Consider the following 17,659-nt stretch of genomic DNA (forward strand, 5'->3'; position numbering starts at 1 on the left):
TGGCAAAGGTGTCAAGAACATACACTGGGAAAAGGTCAGTCTTTTTAATAATATGGTGCTGGGGAGTCTGGATAAGTATACGCAGAAGACTGAAACTAGACCCCTATCTCTCACCACACACAACCACCAAATCAAAATGGAATAAAGACTTAAAACTCGTTTGAGGCAGGATCTCCCTCTGCCACCCAGGCTGGAGTGCAGTGGCATTATCCGGGCTTATTGCAGCCTCGACATCCCCTCCTGCCTCAGCCTCCCAAGTAGCTGGGACTGTACAGACACACGCCACCATTCCTGGCTAATGTTTGTATTTTTTGTAGTGATAGGGTTTTGCCATGTTGCCTAGGCTGGTCTTGCACTCCTGAACTCAAGCAATCCTCCGCCTTGGTCTCCCAAAGTTCTGGGATTACAGACATGCACCGTCACTCCCAGCAAGACTTAAATCTAAGGCCTGAAACTGTGAAACTGCTAGAAGGAAACATTGGGAAAATGTTCCCAGACATGGCTCTAGGCAAGGAATGTTTGTGTAGGACCTCACAAGCACAGGCCACCAAAGCAAAATCAGACAACTGAAATTACATCAGCTAAGAACTAAGAGAAACTATGAAGTGAGGAGGCCGATGCAGGGCAGGTGAACCCCAAAGTTAGCCCGGGAGGGTTCTTGGCTTTGCCCAGGAAAGAATTCAGGGTTGAGCCCGTGGCGTTAGACAGCAACTGTCATCGAAGCAGCAGTGTGCAGCAGCGACAGAGGGTCCTACGGGTGCCACCCGTAGGCAGTGTGCCCACAGCAGCGGCTCAGGGGATGTTCTGCAGTCCTATTTAGACCTACTTTTAATTATATGCAAATTAAGGGATGAATAATGCAGAAATTTCTGGAAAAAGGGTGTTAACTTCCAGGTTGTTAAATTGCCGCCATGGAAGGGGGCGGTAACTTCCAGGTGTTGCCATGGCAATGGTACACTGACAGGCACAGTGGTGGCCCTGACTTACGGAGAGGTGCTTTCGCCTCTTGCCTGTTTTAGCTAGTCCTCAATCTGGTCTGCTGTCTGAGCCCTGCCGCTGGCATCGAGTTCCACCTCCTATTTCAAGACAATCCATAGGCTAGGAGAAACTATTTGCAAACCATCTCACAAGGGATCGGTAACCAGAATATATATGGAGCTCAAACAACTCAATAGCAAAAAAAATGAATAATCCAATTTTAAAATGGGCAAATGATCTGAAATTATGTTTCTCAAAAGCAGACATTAAAATGGCCAACATGGTTGGGTGTTGGTGGCTCATGCCTGTAACCCCAGCACAGTGGGAGGCCACGGTGTGAGAATCACTTGAGGCCAGTAGTTCAAGACAAGCTTGGGCAACATAATATAATTCTGTTTCTACAAACAATAAAAAATTATCTGGGCATGGTGGCATGTGCCTGTAGTCCCAGCTACTCAGGTGGGTGAGGCAGGAGGCTTGCTTTATCCCGGGATAAGAAGATGTGGTATGCAAACACTAAGCAATAGTATTCAGCCACACAAAAGAATGACGTCTTGTCATTTGCAGCAACGTAGATGGACCTGGAGATCGTTATGTTAAGAGAAATAAGCCAAGCACAGAAAGGCAAATATCACGTCCTTACTCATCTGTGGAAGTTAAATAAACAGCTCTCGGGCCGGGTGCGGTGGCTCAAGCCTGTAATCCCAGCACTTTGGGAGGCCGAGGCGGGTGGATCACGAGGTCAAGAGATCGAGACCATCCTGGTCAACATGGTGAAACCCCGTCTCTGCTAAAAATACAAAAAATTAGCTGGGCATGGTGGCGCGTGCCTGTAATCCCAGCTACTCAGGAGGCTGAGGCAGGAGAATTGCCTGAGCCCAGGAGGCGGAGGTTGCGGTGAGCCGAGATCGCGCCATTGCACTCCAGCCTGGGTAACAAGAGCGAAACCCCGTCTCCAAAAAAAAAAAAAAAAAAACAGCTCTCATGAAGATAGAGAGTAGACTGATGGTTACCAGAAGCCAGCAAAGGGACGAGGGAAAGGAAGATACAAGGGGGAAAAAGAATATATATAACTGTACTTATTATTACCAAATTTTACACTTAAAATGGTAAAAATGGCCAGGAACAGTAGCTCACACCTATAATCCCAGCACTCTGGGAGGCCAAGGTGGGAGGATTGCCTGAGCCCAGGGGTGCAAGTTTACAGCGGCCTATGATCAAGCCACTGCACCCCAGCCTGGGTGAGAGAGTGAGATCCTGTCTCTTAAAAAAAAAAAAAGTAAGGCCAGGGACCGTGGTTCACGCCTGTAATTCTAGCACTTTGAGAGACCAAGGCAGGAGGATCACCTGAGGTCAGGAGTTCGAGACCAGCCTGGCCAACATAATGAAACCCCATCTCTACTAAAATTACAGAAATTATCTAGGCATGGTGGCACACTCCTATGATCCCAACTACTTGGGGGGCTGAGGCAAGAGGATAGCTTGAACCCAGGAGGAAGAGGTTGCAGTGAGCTGAGATGGCACCATTGCACTCCAGCCCAGGCAACCGAGCGAGACTTCATCTCAAAAAAAAAAAAAACAAAAACAAAAACAAAAAGAAAACCCAAAGCCAAAACTGCAAACAAAAGCAAAAAACGAGAACATCAAAAGACTATCAAAAACAGTGACTGGATCTGGGGTGTGGCTGTGGGGATCTGGAGCTGGGGACAGGTGTGTCATTTGATTGTCCCTTTTGAAAACCACTGTTGATCTAAAGCTATTCCAGTTCCCTAGGGGATTGCTAATAACTGGTGCAGCTGCTGAGACACGGAAAGGGGCTTAATTCATTTTCCAAAACAAGGAGCAACATTTGGATGAGAATGCAGTCCATTTCATCCCATAAAAACTGCGAAATGCCAGGCTCTGCCATTTTTAAGCTAATATTTCTGGGAGTCCACCAACCTGCCTCTAAAACAGGGCTGATTGTGAATATGCTGGTGCTGGGTGCAGTGGCTCACACCTGTAATCCCAGCTACTCAGGAGGCTGAGGTGGGAGGATCACTTGAAGCCAGGAGTTGGAGACCAGCCTGGGCAACATAGCAAGACCCTGTCTCAAAAAAAAAAAAAAAAAAAAAAAAAACCCTAAAAAAAAAAAAAGGAAAATGCTAAGCCAAATAATATAGCCTCTAGAAGCCACAGTTTGCTCATATATAAACTGGAAGAGAATAAGATGAGAATTGTGTACTATAGAGGATCAGAAAGTGCTTCATGAACCATAAAGCAGGTAGTGAATGATTGATGCTATGCTGCCCAGACGTACAGCAATGGGTTCATACCATTCTGAGAGTCTAAATTTGGGATGTGGTGTGACCAAAATTGCCAGTAATTAAGTTTCTTATGCTTCTGAGGCTCTGCTTCCTCATCTCTGCACTGTGGCAAGGCCTTGTTCTGACTATGCACTGATTTTTTTTAAAAAGCCAATGAAATAAGGCTCTTTGAAAAAGAGAGTGACACAGACCACGAATTAATGATTTCAATGTTCCTGTCCAAGGCCAGACAAAACACAGATTCGTAGAGAATGTTGGTGCATCACTGCCCTCTGCTGGTCGGTAGCAGCACCACCCTGGTTACAGATAGGAAAAGGGCTTTACAAATGGATTCCTGGGAAACTGAGGCACAGAGAGGCGAAGGGATTTGCTCAAGGGCACAGAGTTAGCTTTGGACAAAGTGATGGCTCGAATTTGAGATTCCTGATTTCTAGTTCTTTCCAGAGGGAGGAAAATAAGGGCTGGAAACTCGTCAGTGTGGTTTCACTCTCACCAGGCTCTGCACGGCGTTTCTAAATGGCCTGATTGGAATTTCTCTCTCCCGTTCTCCCCGTGCTACCCAAACTGCTCAGGTTTCTTGTGCTTTTCTTCATACCAGGATAATCACCTGTGGCCCTTGAAGGCCCAAAGTCCTCTTGGGTGCTGGGTGCTTTACAGAAATTATCTTGGATAATGATAAGTTAGGCCAGGAAACTAAAGCTCAGAGAGGTTAAGACACTCACCAGAGGTCCAACAGCCAATAAAGCACAGAAGCTGGGGTCTGAGCACTTATTTGAGACCCCAAAGCCCACAATCTATTTGCTACCGAAAAACAAGACAAAGCAAAACACCTTGGTAACTTGTGTTGAAGAAGATAGATTTAAAGTAATCTTGTGCTTTTTAATTGCCCCGAATGGTGTTTGCTGGGCAGGCACACGATGAAGCCACAGTGGAGGGAAGATATTTTTGAGCACCTGTCACGTGCTGGTGATATTCACATACATTATCTCTGTTAATTCTCCTATGGACACAAAAGGATTTTTTTTTTTTTTTTCCAAGATGGAGTCTTGCTCTGTCGCCTAGGCTGGAGTGCAGTGGCATGATCTTGGCTCACTGCAACCTCTGCCTTCTGGGTTCAAGTGATTCTTCTGTCTCAGCCTCCTGAGTAGCTGGAATTTTTAGGTGCCTGCCACCATACCTGGCTAATTTTTGTATTTTAGTAAACACAGGGTTTTACCATGTTATCCAGGCTGGTCTTGAACTCTTGACCTTGTGATCTGCCTACCTCGGCCTCCCAAAGTGCTAGGATTATAGGCGTGAGCCACCATGCCCGGCCTGACACAATATGATCTTGAATCCTGTCCCCAATATTGAGGCACGGATGAAGAAATGAGTTCAGAGGGGCTCAGAAATTTGCCCAAGGTCATTCGGTGAATGCTGGGATTCAGACTCTAGTCTCCCTGCTTGATGTTAGAATCTAAGTAAATAATGCTTTTAAAAACATAAATAGGGGAAAGTACAGGGTAGCAGTCAGGATGCACCACAGGCCTCCCCAGCATGGAACCCTTCAGACTCTCCCATAGAAACGGGGGGGGGGGGGGCGCTGAGCCAGGTGCAGTGGGTGCCTGTAATCCCCACTTGTGAGACTGAGGCAGGAGGATCGCTTGAACCCAGAAGTTCAAGCCTGCAGTGAGCCATGATTCTGCCACTGCACTCCAGCCTGGGGGAGAGAGTGAGACGCTAAGTCGAAAGAAAGAGAGAGAGAAAGGTAGAAAGGAAGGAAGGAGGGAGGGAGGGAAGGAAGGAGGGAAAGGGCCAGGCACAGTGGCTCACACCTGTAATCCTAGAACTTTGGGAGGCCAAGGCAGGCAGATCACTTGAGCCTAAGAGTTTGAGACCAGCCTAGGCAACAGGGCGAAACCCATCTCTACAAAAAACACAAAAATTAGCCAGGCATGGTGGCACGCGCCTGTAGTCCCAGCTACTCGAGAGGCTGAGGTGGGAGGATCACCTGAGCCTGGGAGGTGGAGGCTGCAGTGACCTGTGATCACCCTCAGGACTGGGTTCAAACCCTACATTTCTGATTTGCCAAGCCCTGGCAAAGCATATTTCTTTTAATTCTCCTGATAACACTGTGAGGTTGGAACAATTATTATACCATTTTACAGGTGAGCAAGTTGAAGCTCTGAGGCGTTAAATATCTTGTTAAGAGCAAGAGCTGTGGGTGAGCCCAGGTGTTGATAATTCGCTAACATTTGCTGCGATGCTTCACGGTCTTATTCCCCCCATTTGCAGACAGCAAAACCAAGTCACAGACAAATGAAAGTGACTTGCCTCGGGTCCTTTGCATTTGCTGTCATCTCCGCCGGGAATGCTCTTCCCAGATATCCCCTTGGCTCGCCCCTCACCTTCTCAAGGTCTTCACCTAAAAGCCATCATCTCAGGGAGGTCCCTTCTGATCACCCAATTTAAAAGTTTAAGCTGGGCATTATGGGTTACACCTGTAATCCTAGCTCTTTGGGAGGCTGAGGCAGGAGGATCACTTGAGCCCAGGAGTTTGAGACCAGCCTGGGCAACATGGTGAAACCTGGTCTCCGTAGAAAATACAAAAATTCACCTGGTGTGGTAGTGCCCACCTGTGGTCCCAGCTACACCAGAGGCCGAGGTGGGAGGAACACTTGAGCCAAGGAGTTTGAGGCTTCAGTGAGCTGTGATTGCACCACTGCACTCCAGCCTGGCTGAGAGTGAGACCTTGCTACAAAAAATAAAAATAAGTTAACCCCATGCTTTTAGCTCAATAACAAAAAGACAATTGAAGTCAAAAGTGAGCAAAGGACTTGAATAGACATTTATCTAAGAAGACATAGGCTGGGCACGGTGACTCGGGCCTGTAATCCCAACACTTTGGGAGGCTGAGGTGGGTGGATCACCTGAGATCAGGAGTTCGAGACCAGTCTGGCCAACTTAGTGAAACCCATCTCTACTAAAAATACAAAATTAGCTGGGCATGGTGGCAGGTGCCTGTAATCCCAGCTACTTGGGAGGCTGAGGCAGGAGAATTGTTTGAACCCGGGAGGCGGAGGTTCCAGTGAGCCAAGATTGTGCCACTGCACTCCAGCCTGAGTGACAGAGTGAAACTCCCTCTCAAAAACAAAACAAAAAAAAGAAGATATATACACATGGCCAATGAGCACATGGAAAGATGCTCACCATGTAATTGTCTGCACTAGGGAAACAAATGAAAACCACAGGACACACGACTTCCTATCACTTGGACGACTGCTATTTTTAAAATGGAAAATAACAGGTATTGGTGAGGAGATGAAGAAATTGGACCCTATGTATATCACTGATAGGATTGCAAAATGGGCTGCTGCTGTTGAAAACGGTTTGGCCATCCCTCAAAAAGTTAAACATAGAATTACCATATGACCCAGCACTTCTAGATTTTTACCCCAAAGAATTGAAAATGGAGACTCAAACAGATACCTTTTTTATTTTTTATTTCTAGTAGAAATGGGGTTTCATCATGTTGGCCAGGCTGGTCTCGAACTCCTGACCTCAAATGATCCACCCGCCTTGGCCTCCCAAAGTACTAGGACTACTGGTGTGAGCCACTGGGCCCAGCCTCAGATACTTGTAACCTGGATGTTCAAAGCAGCACTATTCGCAATAGCCAAAGATGGAAACAACCCCAATGTCCCTAAACAGACTAATGGGTTCACAAAATGTGGTCTGTCCAAGCAGGTCAATTTTATTTAGCCATGAAAAAAGAATGAAGGAGGGCCAGATGCGGTGGCTCAAGCCTGTAATCCCAGCACTTTGGGAGGCCAAGGTGGGCAGATCACGAGGTCAGGAGTTCGAGACCAGCCTGGCCAGTATGGTGAAACCCCATCTCTACTGCAAATATAAAAATTAGCCAGGTGTGGTGGCGGGCGCTGTAGTCCCAGCTACTCAGGAGGCTGAGGCAGAAGAATCGCTTGAACCCAGGAGGTGAAGTATGCAGTAAGTGAGGGAGGTGGGCACAGTGTCTCACCCCTGTAATCCCAGCACTTTGGGAGGCTGAGTGGGCAGATCACCTGAGTTTGGGAGTTCAAGACCAGCCTGACCAACATGGAGAAACCCCATCTCTACTAAAAATACAAAATCAGCTGGATGTGGTGGTGCATGCCTGTAATCCCAGGTACTTGGGAGGCTGAGGCAAGAGAATTTCTTGAACCTGAAAGGCAGAAGTTGTGGTGAGCTGGGATCACACCATTGCACTCCAATCTGGGCAACAAGAGCAAAACTCTGTCTCAAAAAAAAAAAAAAGAAGCTACAACACAAATGAACCTTGAGAGCAAGGTGAGATTTTTGTGAAAGGAGCTAGTCACAAAAGGCCACATAGTATATGATGCCATTTATGTGAAATATCCCAAATCAGACAAATCCATACAGAGAAAGAAAAGCGGCGGTTACCAGGGGCTGGAGGGGGATGGAGAGGGGCCACTTAATGGGAATGGAGTTTCCTTTTGGATGATGTGAGCCGTGATTGTGCCGCTGCACAACGAGAACGTTCTGGAACTAGACAGAGACAGTGGTTACACAACATTATGAATGAACTAAATGCTACTAAATTGTTCACTTAAAAAAATAGAGACAGGGTCTTGTCATGTTGCCCAGGTTGATCTCCAACTCCTGGGATCAAGTTATCCTCCCTCCTCAGCCTCCCAAAGTGCTGGGATTACAGGCTTGAACCACCGCGCGGCCAATTGTTCACTTTTAAATGGTTAATTTCATGTTACGTGAATTTCACCTCAGTGGAAAAACTCAACCCCAAACATGCCTTACCTTCCCTCCCTGCCTGATTTTTCTGCTAGCGCACAGCGTGCCTCACATACGGTATGTCTGACCTATGTGTCCTGCTTCTTTAAAATATAAATTCCAAGAGGGTAGGGATTTTGTCTGTTGTGTTAACTCACACATGCCCAAAGAGTCTCTGGTGCTCAAAAAATATTTGTTGAATAAATGAATTAGATTGGGTGTGGTGATGAAGATAGTCCGGTCGCCATCCCCGCCCGCATGTTCTTGACCTTGGAGCCTGTTAAGGATGATCCTCAGTCTGCGCTCATTTTCCCCTCTCCTGACTAGCAGCATCCACAGGCTTTTGCTCAGCTCAGCCCCTTGCAATCCTTCTCTGCTGAGAGTTTGAGATAAACGGTGCCACGAGAGAAGACAATGAATCCATCACCATGTGTGATAAGCTGTCTGCTCTGTGCCTTCCCACAGCAATTTATCATAACCTGGAACCACAGCTGTGAGGCAGGGTATTCCCACGCCAGGACCTCGCTCCCCAGCTGCTTCAGAGGGGGACATTTACAGGAACCTGTCAATACCTATTTACTGAACAGTTGCTCGGATGCAGCGCTGTCCCAGGCACTCAGCCAAATGACAAATGACCTATATAATCATTCATTCATTCATTTCATGAGTTATTCATTCTGGGACTGATTCATTCATTCACGCATGTGGTTGTCAAACATTCATTAAGCACCTGCTATGTGCCAGACGCTGTACCTTACACTGTGGCCCTTGATTTTGGAGACGTCAATGCATTATAGACCAGGGTTTCTCAGCCTAGGCACTGGGGATACTCTGGATTTTTGTTTTTGTTGTTGGTTTTGATACAGAGTTTTGCTCTATGGCCCAGACTGGAATGCAGCGGCACAATCACAGCTCACTGCAGCCTCAACCTCCCGGGCTGAAGCAATCCTCCCACATCAGTCTCTCAAGTAGCTGTGACTACAAGCACACACCACCAAGCCCGGCTAATTTTTTTGTATTTTTTTGTAGAGACAGGGTCTCCCTATACTGCTTAAGCTGGTCTTGAACTCCTGGGCTCAAGCGACAGGCAAAAAAAGCCAAGACCCATTGGTATGCTACATCCAGACCCATCTCACATGCAAGGATACACAAAGACTCAAAACAAAGGGATGGAGAAAGATTTACCAACCAAATGGAGAGCAAAAATAAATAAATAAAAAGAAAGCAGGAGTTGCAATTTTTGCTGATAAGATAGACTTTAAAGCAACAAAGATCAAAGAAGCAAAGAAAGATACTACATAATAAAAGGATCAATGTAACAAGAAGAGCTAAAGATCCTAAATATATACACACCCAATACAGGAATACCCAGATATATATGACTTATAAAGAGACTTGGACTCCCACACAATAATAGTGGGAGACTTCAACATCAGTATTAGACAGATCAATGAGACAGAACGTTAACATCGATATCCAGGACTTGAACTCAGATCCGGAACAAGTAAACTTAATTAACATTTATAGAACTCTCCACTTTCAATACACAAAATATACACTCTTATCAGTACCTCATCACACCTATTTACAGGTTTAAATGAAATATTGGTTGGCTGCTTGTTAATTATTTTCTTCCCTCATTTTATTTATTTATTTATTTTCATGTCTCTATTATTAAACACAATTACAGGCATACCCATTTTTAGACTGCATTCTAGCCTGGGCAATAAAGCAACACCCCCGTTCTCTCTCCCTCTTCCTCTTCCTCTTTCTTCCTCTCCTTCATTCTTTCTTTTTCTTTTTTTTTTTATTTTTATTCTTTCTCTTTCTTTCTCTCTTTCTTCTTCTAAAAAAAAAAAGACGGAGTTTTTTTTGTTTTTGTTTTTGTTTGTTTGTTTGTTTTTGTTTTTTTGAGGCTGGAGTGCAGTGGCACAAAAAAAAAAGGAAAAGAAGAATGTTAAAAAAAAAAGAAAGAAATGGGTCAAGTAGATAAGCATTCATTCTGTGCTAGCCCCTTATAACGCAACTGCCTCTAATAAAGAACTTAGAAGAGATACAGAAACTGAAAAAACACCTTGCAAAGCCTCATACATTCCAGACTTCTGAAAATGTGCATAAATCTTTAAGCAGACCTTTCTATGTGACATACTATATTATGCAAATACAATATGCAAGCATTAACTGCTGAATATATCCCTGTAATAAGGTTTCCTTTGCACAGTATTACATAAAACTTATGAAGAGTAATTTTAGCACCATTTCTCTAACTGCATTACTATAACCTAATGGAAAATTGAGACTTTTCTAAGCCCTAGGGAAAGCATTGCCACTACTCACCTCTGGTCTCCAATGCCTCATCCCTGGGTTACCATAGTCCATTAAAAAAAAAAAAAATTAGCCAGGCATGGTGGCACACACCTGTAGTCCCAGCTACTAGGGAGGCTGAAGCAGGAGAATCACTTGCACCCAGCAGGCAGAGATTGCAGTGAGCCAAGATCACACTACTGCACTCCAGCCTGGGCAACAGAGAGAGGCTTCACTGCAAAAAAAAAAATATATATATATATATTCTTATAGCCAAGAAGGATGCCTGAAATGTGCTCAGGACTAATTGAAACATCAGATACAAAGTGAGAAGCCACATTATGAAGGGACACATAGATGCTAGATTAGCCAAGACTCTTGGTCAAAAGTGATAGGTGTGCCTGCTCCAATTGGCTAAAGCAATAAAGGGAGATTATTGGCTCCTATATCTAGTCGAGGTTTCAGGTATGGCTTGATCAGGGTGTCCAAATGACATCATCAGAAATCCCTCTTTTCCCTCTAGTTTTCTCTGAGTCAACTTCATTCCCTGCTAGCATGATGGCCACCAAGAGCTTTAGGCCTATATCCTTCCAGCTTAGCAATTCCAACTCAAAGAGCACCACTTTTTCAATGATTGTAGCCAAAATTCCAAGACTTATATTAGACCCACCTGAATCATGTGCCCCCTCTTGAACAAAGCACAGTAGCCAGGGGAAGATGGTGCTGTGATTGTCTAGGGCTGGGTCCTGGAGCCACCCCTGGGACTTGTGGAAGGGGACATCTCGACCTGAGCCGTATCAACTGAGAACATAGGAAGCATGGTCCTGCCAAGAGGTGTCTACTCCAGGTATGACAGAGCCTCAGGGGACAGCATGACTCTCTTTCAGCTGGTGGATCAGGGAATTGTCCAATACGCAAGCCACAGCTATGGATATGAAGGTCTGTTGATTTCAGATTGAACTAGATGAGGAAGTTGGGCATGGCAGAAAAATCTGTCAGTCTCTGTTATAGTTAAATATTTGAATATTTGATTGTTTGCAGATCTTGTGAAATCAGTGACCTCTGGGTCATCTAGGGACCCAGCACATCCCCACAGGACACAGCCTAGCAGCTGATCAGAGCAACAGTTCATGCCTGAGTCCCTGGACCCTCAGCCAGACCCTCCCCCAGCCCCCACCAGCCTTTGTCAATGTCATGACAAAGACCACCACATAAGGTTGGCCGGGCCTCTACCCCATGGAAAAACATAGAATGGTCATTTGTTGCCTGTACATTCCTGGACAAATAAATTATCTTTTGGGAGCTTTTTCCTGTCTGGGCTATGTTACATGCCTCATAGCTGCCCAGCTCCCCTGGGAACCCAAAGACCTCCTTCCATGTGTGGGACAGGCTACTCATTCAGCCCCAGGTCAGAGGACTGTTTCATGGGTATTGGTGGTGGGAATTCTTGGTTGTCCTCACTGTCTGGATTCCCGATTTTCAGTGGGGAACATGGTCAGCCGACGAAGGACTGCATTTCTCACCTTCTGCTGCAGGCAGGTGTGACCGTGTGACCACGCTCTGGACAATGACCTGCAAGTGGCAGTGACAGATCACATCCTTCAAGGGAGGAACATGCACTCTCTTTCTCCTTTCCTCCTTCTTCCAGGCTTTTTATTTTATTTATTTACTTATTTATTTTTTGAGACTGGCTCTGTGGCCCAGGCTATAGTGTAGCGGTGCGATCTTGGCTCACTGCAACTTCCATCTCTCAGGTTCAAGAGATTCTCCTGCTTCAGCTTCCCGAGTAGCTGGGATTACAGGCATGTGCCACCACGCCCAGTTAATTTTTTGTATTTTTAGTAAAGATGGGATTTTACCATGTTGGCCGGGCTGGTCTTGAACCCCTGACCTCAGGTGATCTGCCTGCCTCAGTCCCCCAAAGTGCTTCCAGCTTTTTAGAATTCAGTTCCAGTGGGAACCATTTTGGATCATGCCGATGAGAGTAACACCATAGAGATGGCAGAGCTGGGGCTGGGCATGGTGGCTCACGTTTGTAATCCTACCACTCTGGGAGGCTGAGGTGGGAGGACTGCTTGAGCCCAGGAGTTTGAGACCAGCCTGGGCAACATAGTGAAACCTCATCTGTACAAATAAAATCCTGGCTCAAACGATTCTCCCACCTCAGCCTCCTAAGTATACTGCTGGGCTACAAGCACACACCACCCTGCCTGGCTAATTAAAAAAAAAAAATTTTTTTTTTTTTTGTACAGACAAAGTCTCGCTATGTTGCCCAGGCTGGTCTTGAACTCCTGGCCTCAAGCCATCCTCCTGCCTTGCCCTCCCAAATTGCTGGGACTATAGGCATGAGCCACTGCACATGGCTCATATTCTCAATAGAGTGGTCCAATTGGCCACTGGCTCTCCTGGGCAGATGTTCACCCTGGTCCAATAAGCCACAACTATGGATATGAAGGTCTGCGATTTCAAGTTGAGCTAGAGGGAGAAATTGGGCACGGCAGAGAAACCTGTCAATCTCTGCTACAATTAAATATTTGAATATTGGATTATTGAAACTTGGCATACAGTAGCCACTGTCCTTGTCTTCTAAGAGCTTATATCCTATTATTATTTGATTAGTAGTAGTGATACATGATTATTAATTAATAGCTGCAGTTCACTGAACGTTATTAGATACGAGGCATGGTGCTAGCAATTAGTCATCTCATTGAATTCCCTTAATGAAAATTGGGTAATCAGAGATCTTTCTTCATGGATCACAACCCCAGGGGCATGTGGGATTTCAGAGATGTGTTTTGGGGAAAGAGGTATAATTATTCAACTTGCAGTTAATCAGAGAAGCTAAGTGGTAGGTGGAGCTGTAAAGGAAGGCAGAGAACCAGGCAGGCAGATGCTAAGTGGGAGATTGTTCCAGGCAGAGAAATGCGGGTGGGTACGAAAAAAAGCCAGAGAGAGAGAATGAGAGCCAAGGGAAATTTGGTTTGACTGGACACGAAGTCCAGTGAAAAGAAGGAGTTTTGGTAAGAGCTATGCCATGGGCAGGGAGAAGTACACAGATCTTCCATCATGACTCTGTCACCATCCCCTCTCCTCTTCCTGCAGGTGGGCAGAGCCAAGGTGCTCTTCCTACCCCTTCTTCCTGTGGCCGCCAGAGATCCTGAGCTCATCCTCCTGACCTGCCCCTGGGCTCTGGGCCTCATGTCCTGCTTGCTGTACCTGCCTTATCCCATGTCACCATCTCCATTCCCCAGCCTGGTGACAATCCCACTTCCTACCCATTCCATTGTCTTCTCCATTTGGCTTGGAGCTCTTTAGCTGGACTGAGACGACTACTCTGAAGAGTGCCATGTCACTGGCTCATCAGAATGGGCCCAAGTGAGTCAGTGTCATTGACACGGAGGTGCTGTCAGTTTGGTGGGGGGCCAAGGGAATGAGACTGTTTTAGTGGCATTCGTTTGATTGTGAGGAATAGGCAGTCACACACTTAGGGCTTCTTATGCGGATGCTCAGAGAGATATATGGAAGAAGAGATTGCACAGAAAACAAGAAGACACATTGTAAATGAGTCAGGCTTCCTGGAGTCCAGGACTGGGGAGGAACTCTCTACTGAGGACCGCTCTAGGGGGTCTTGGGGCTGGGGGTCTCCAGGCCGAAGTCCCACACTCAGCTCCTCTCTTCCCTCAGTCTCTCGGCTTCTGTTTTTTGTCTCATGTCCTAAATGTCTAACTATTCCATGTAACCTTATTCTGCTCTCCTCTCTATCCTCTGTAGCAAAATGTGCTGTTGGAAATAAATTTTTTATTTATTATTACTATTTTTTAAGACGGAGTCTCACTTATTGCCTAGGCTGGAGTGCAGTACTGCGATCTCGGCTTCCTGCAACCTCCGCTTCCCAAGTTCAAGAGATCCTCCTGCCTCAGCCTCCTGAGTAGCTGGGACTACAGGTGCCCGCCACCACGCCCGGTTAATTTTTGTATTTTCAGTAGAGATGGGATTTCACCATGTTGGCCAGGCTGGTCTCGAACCCCTGACTTCAGGTGATCCCCCTGCCTGGACCTCCCCAAGTGCTGGGATTACAGACATGAGCCACTGCACCTGGCTGGAATTAAATTAATAATTTTTATTTCTGCTTTAGCGAGAGAGGCGGTGACTCGCTAATACAAGGAAGGTATTTCCACTTCCAAGGGTGATATATTCAGCTTTTGGGTTAAAAAGGAGATGCTGTTAGGCACGTGTGCCTGTCCTGGTAGATTACAAAAGCACTGAAGAAATGCTGTCTGTGTTAAAAGAAGAAAACAGAAAAAACAAAATTTGTTTCCTCAACAACTTAAATACAGAATGACCATATGACCCAGCAATTCTCCTACTGACTATATTCCCCGCCCCGACTCCGCAAGGGATTCAGAGCAGGAACATGAACGGGAATTTGTAGAACCATGTTTATGCCAGCATTATCCACAGTAGCCAAAAAAGTGGAAACAATCTAAACATTCATCAATGGAGTAATAGATAAGCAAAATGTGGAATTCTGTACAACAGACTATTATTCAGCCTTTAAAATAAATGAAATTCTGGGCCAGGCACAGTGGCAAAAGCCTATAATCCCAGCACTTTGAGAAGCTGAGGTGGACAGATTTCTTGAGCCCAGCAACATGATGAAACCTCATCTCTCCAAAAAATACAAAAAGCAGCCCAGTGTGGTGGTGCACACCTGTAGCCCCAGCTACTGGGAGGCTGAGGCAGGAGGATTGCTTGAGCCCTGGAGGTTGAGGCTGCAGTGAGCTATGATGGTGCCACTGTACTCTAACCTGGGTGACAAAGCAAGATCCTGTCTCAAAAAAGAAAGAAAGAAACAGAGAGGGAGATAAAGAAAAAGAAAAGGAAGGAAGGAAGGAAAGAAGGGAGGGAGGGAGGGATGGAGGGAGGGAGGGAGGAAGGAAGGAAGAAAAGAGGGAGGGAAGGAGGGAGGGAGGGACGAAGGCAGGAAGGAAGGATGGAGGGAGAGAGAAAGAGAGAGAGAGGGAAGAGAAGGGAAGGGGAGGAGGGGGAGGGGAAGGGAAAGGGGAAGGGAATGGAAGGGAAGTTAGAGGCAATCAACCATCCATTATTTGAATGAGAGCATCTCTTCTGTGTTAGGACTGAAAGAAAAGCTGACAGAACCCTTAAGGGGAATGGGAAAATGGAAGAGAATTGAGGCTTTGGGTCTCTAAGGTAGCAGACACCTGAGCTACATTCCAGTCCCTTATTCCAGGATCTGTCTATGACCAGGAGATGCCAGGGCAAGGACACCATAGGAAAGACACCACTGTGGGTGGCCCATTGCGTGCTGGATCTGAGACGGATCCCAGCACCCAGGCAGCTGCCTCCGGGTGGCTGGATGTTTGCCTGGGTCTATACTGCAGGGATGCTGTGGTCTGTCTTCTGATCGTCACAGAATTCCTTGGCTATTAGTAAATTAAACCCCAGTTAAAATGACTTAAACAATATTAAAAGAGAGAGAGAGAGAGAGAGAAAGTCCCAAGGCAGGGTGGCTCCTGGGTTAGTTAACTGAGGGGTTCAAACCTAGTTCTTTCCATCTTTCTGCTCTGCCATCCAGAGCGTGTCATTTCAGAAGGCCATCTCTTCTTGTGTCTGTTTCTCAGGAATGAGTCCTTCCTTCTTTCCTTCCCTCCTTTCTTCCTTCCTGGCTTCTCTCCTACTTTCCTTCTTTTCTTCTGCCCTTCCCTCCTACCCTCCCTCCTTCCTTCCTTGATGAGCTCTCTCTCTGTGTCACCTAGGCTGGAGTGCAGTGATATGCAACCTTGACTCCCGCGCTCAAGTGATCTTCCCACCTCAGACTCCCAAGTAGCCGGGACTGCAAGTGTGCGCCACCACACCTAGCTCATTTTTAACATTTTTGTAGACAGGTTTGACTGCGTTGCCCAGGCTGGTCTTGAACTGTTGGTCTCAAGCAATCATCTTGTCTCAGCCTCCCAAAGTGCTAAGATTACAGGTGTGAGCCACTATGCCTGGCCCCTACATCTTTCTTTAGAAGCCCCCAACAAATTTCTTCTCATGTTTCATAGCCATACACTTGTTTTCATATCCATTCCTACCAGTCACCCACAAATAGAACGGGACTAACATGAGACTCCTAAATTGAGGATGATGTTATCTTTCTCAAGGGTTTCAAACGTGAACAAAATTGGGGATTCTGTTAATGAGGAAAATGGAATGAATTCTTTATTTTATTTATTGAGACAGCGTCTCCCTCAGCACTCCAGACAATCACAGCTCACTGCAGCCTCAACCTCCTGGGCTCAAATGATCCCCTGCAACCACCACCCAGCTTTCAGAGTAGCTGGGACTACGGGCACGTGCCCACCACACCTGGCTATTTTTTGTAGAGAAAGGGGGTCTCGCTATGTAGCTCAGGCTGGTCTTGAACTCCTGGGCCCAAGGGATCCTCCTGCCTCAGCCTCACAAAGTGCTGGGATTATAGGTGTGAGCCACCACGCCCCACCTAGAATGGATTTTGAATGGGCAACTAGGAGTGTCTGCTACACGCCTGATACTGACAAGCTCTGGGGACTAATGGGCATGTGGGAAGGATTGTTTCAACCATGCTTCTATTACCAATTAGCAGGTGGGGATAGGACCCAAACTCTGGGTCAAAGGTGGCTCACCTACAGATTCTCATTCCAGCCTGTGAGATGGAGAAAAGGAAGAGTGGGGCATGCTCTCCGTTTTTAAGGTCCTGACCTCTGCACACAAAGTTCCCTCTACTTCCTGCCCTGAGTAAGACCTGGCTTTTCCTGACAGTCCTTGAAACCCTTCCCAGGGGATGGTGTCCGTCTCCCACCCTCATGGTGTCCTCTGTGCTCCACACCTCCATTACCAGATCCGCAGTCCTCTATCTGTGTAAGCGCTGAGGCTCCGGGCATCTGGCTGTGCCACCTCCTGTGCCTTCTCATTGATGATGCCTGCTCATCAGTCAATCAATCAACCCCTATTCTCAGAGGGCTTTGGTAACTGGCTTGTACTTCTCACCCCAGTTCCTACCGCCATATCAGTGACTTTAATGACCCAGGACCTGGCCAAACTTCTGGCCCCCTCAGCTCCTGCGCCTTCTTATTCCAGCGACCTTCACCTCCACTCCACTTAAGCCACCATCTCCTTGGACCATGTTTCTCCTGAAATGAATCTTCCTCTAAAGTCTCACATTTCTCTGATCACAGACTTGTACCTTCTGTTCTTTTGATCGTTCCAGCTTAGCAGTTCTTTGAACTGTGGAATCCCTTGGCCCCTCC

Source organism: Sapajus apella, unplaced genomic scaffold (assembly GCF_009761245.1).
Source record: "Sapajus apella isolate SASKATOON/1434 unplaced genomic scaffold, GSC_monkey_1.0 scaffold2, whole genome shotgun sequence".
Classification (NCBI taxonomy): Eukaryota; Metazoa; Chordata; class Mammalia; order Primates; family Cebidae; genus Sapajus; species Sapajus apella.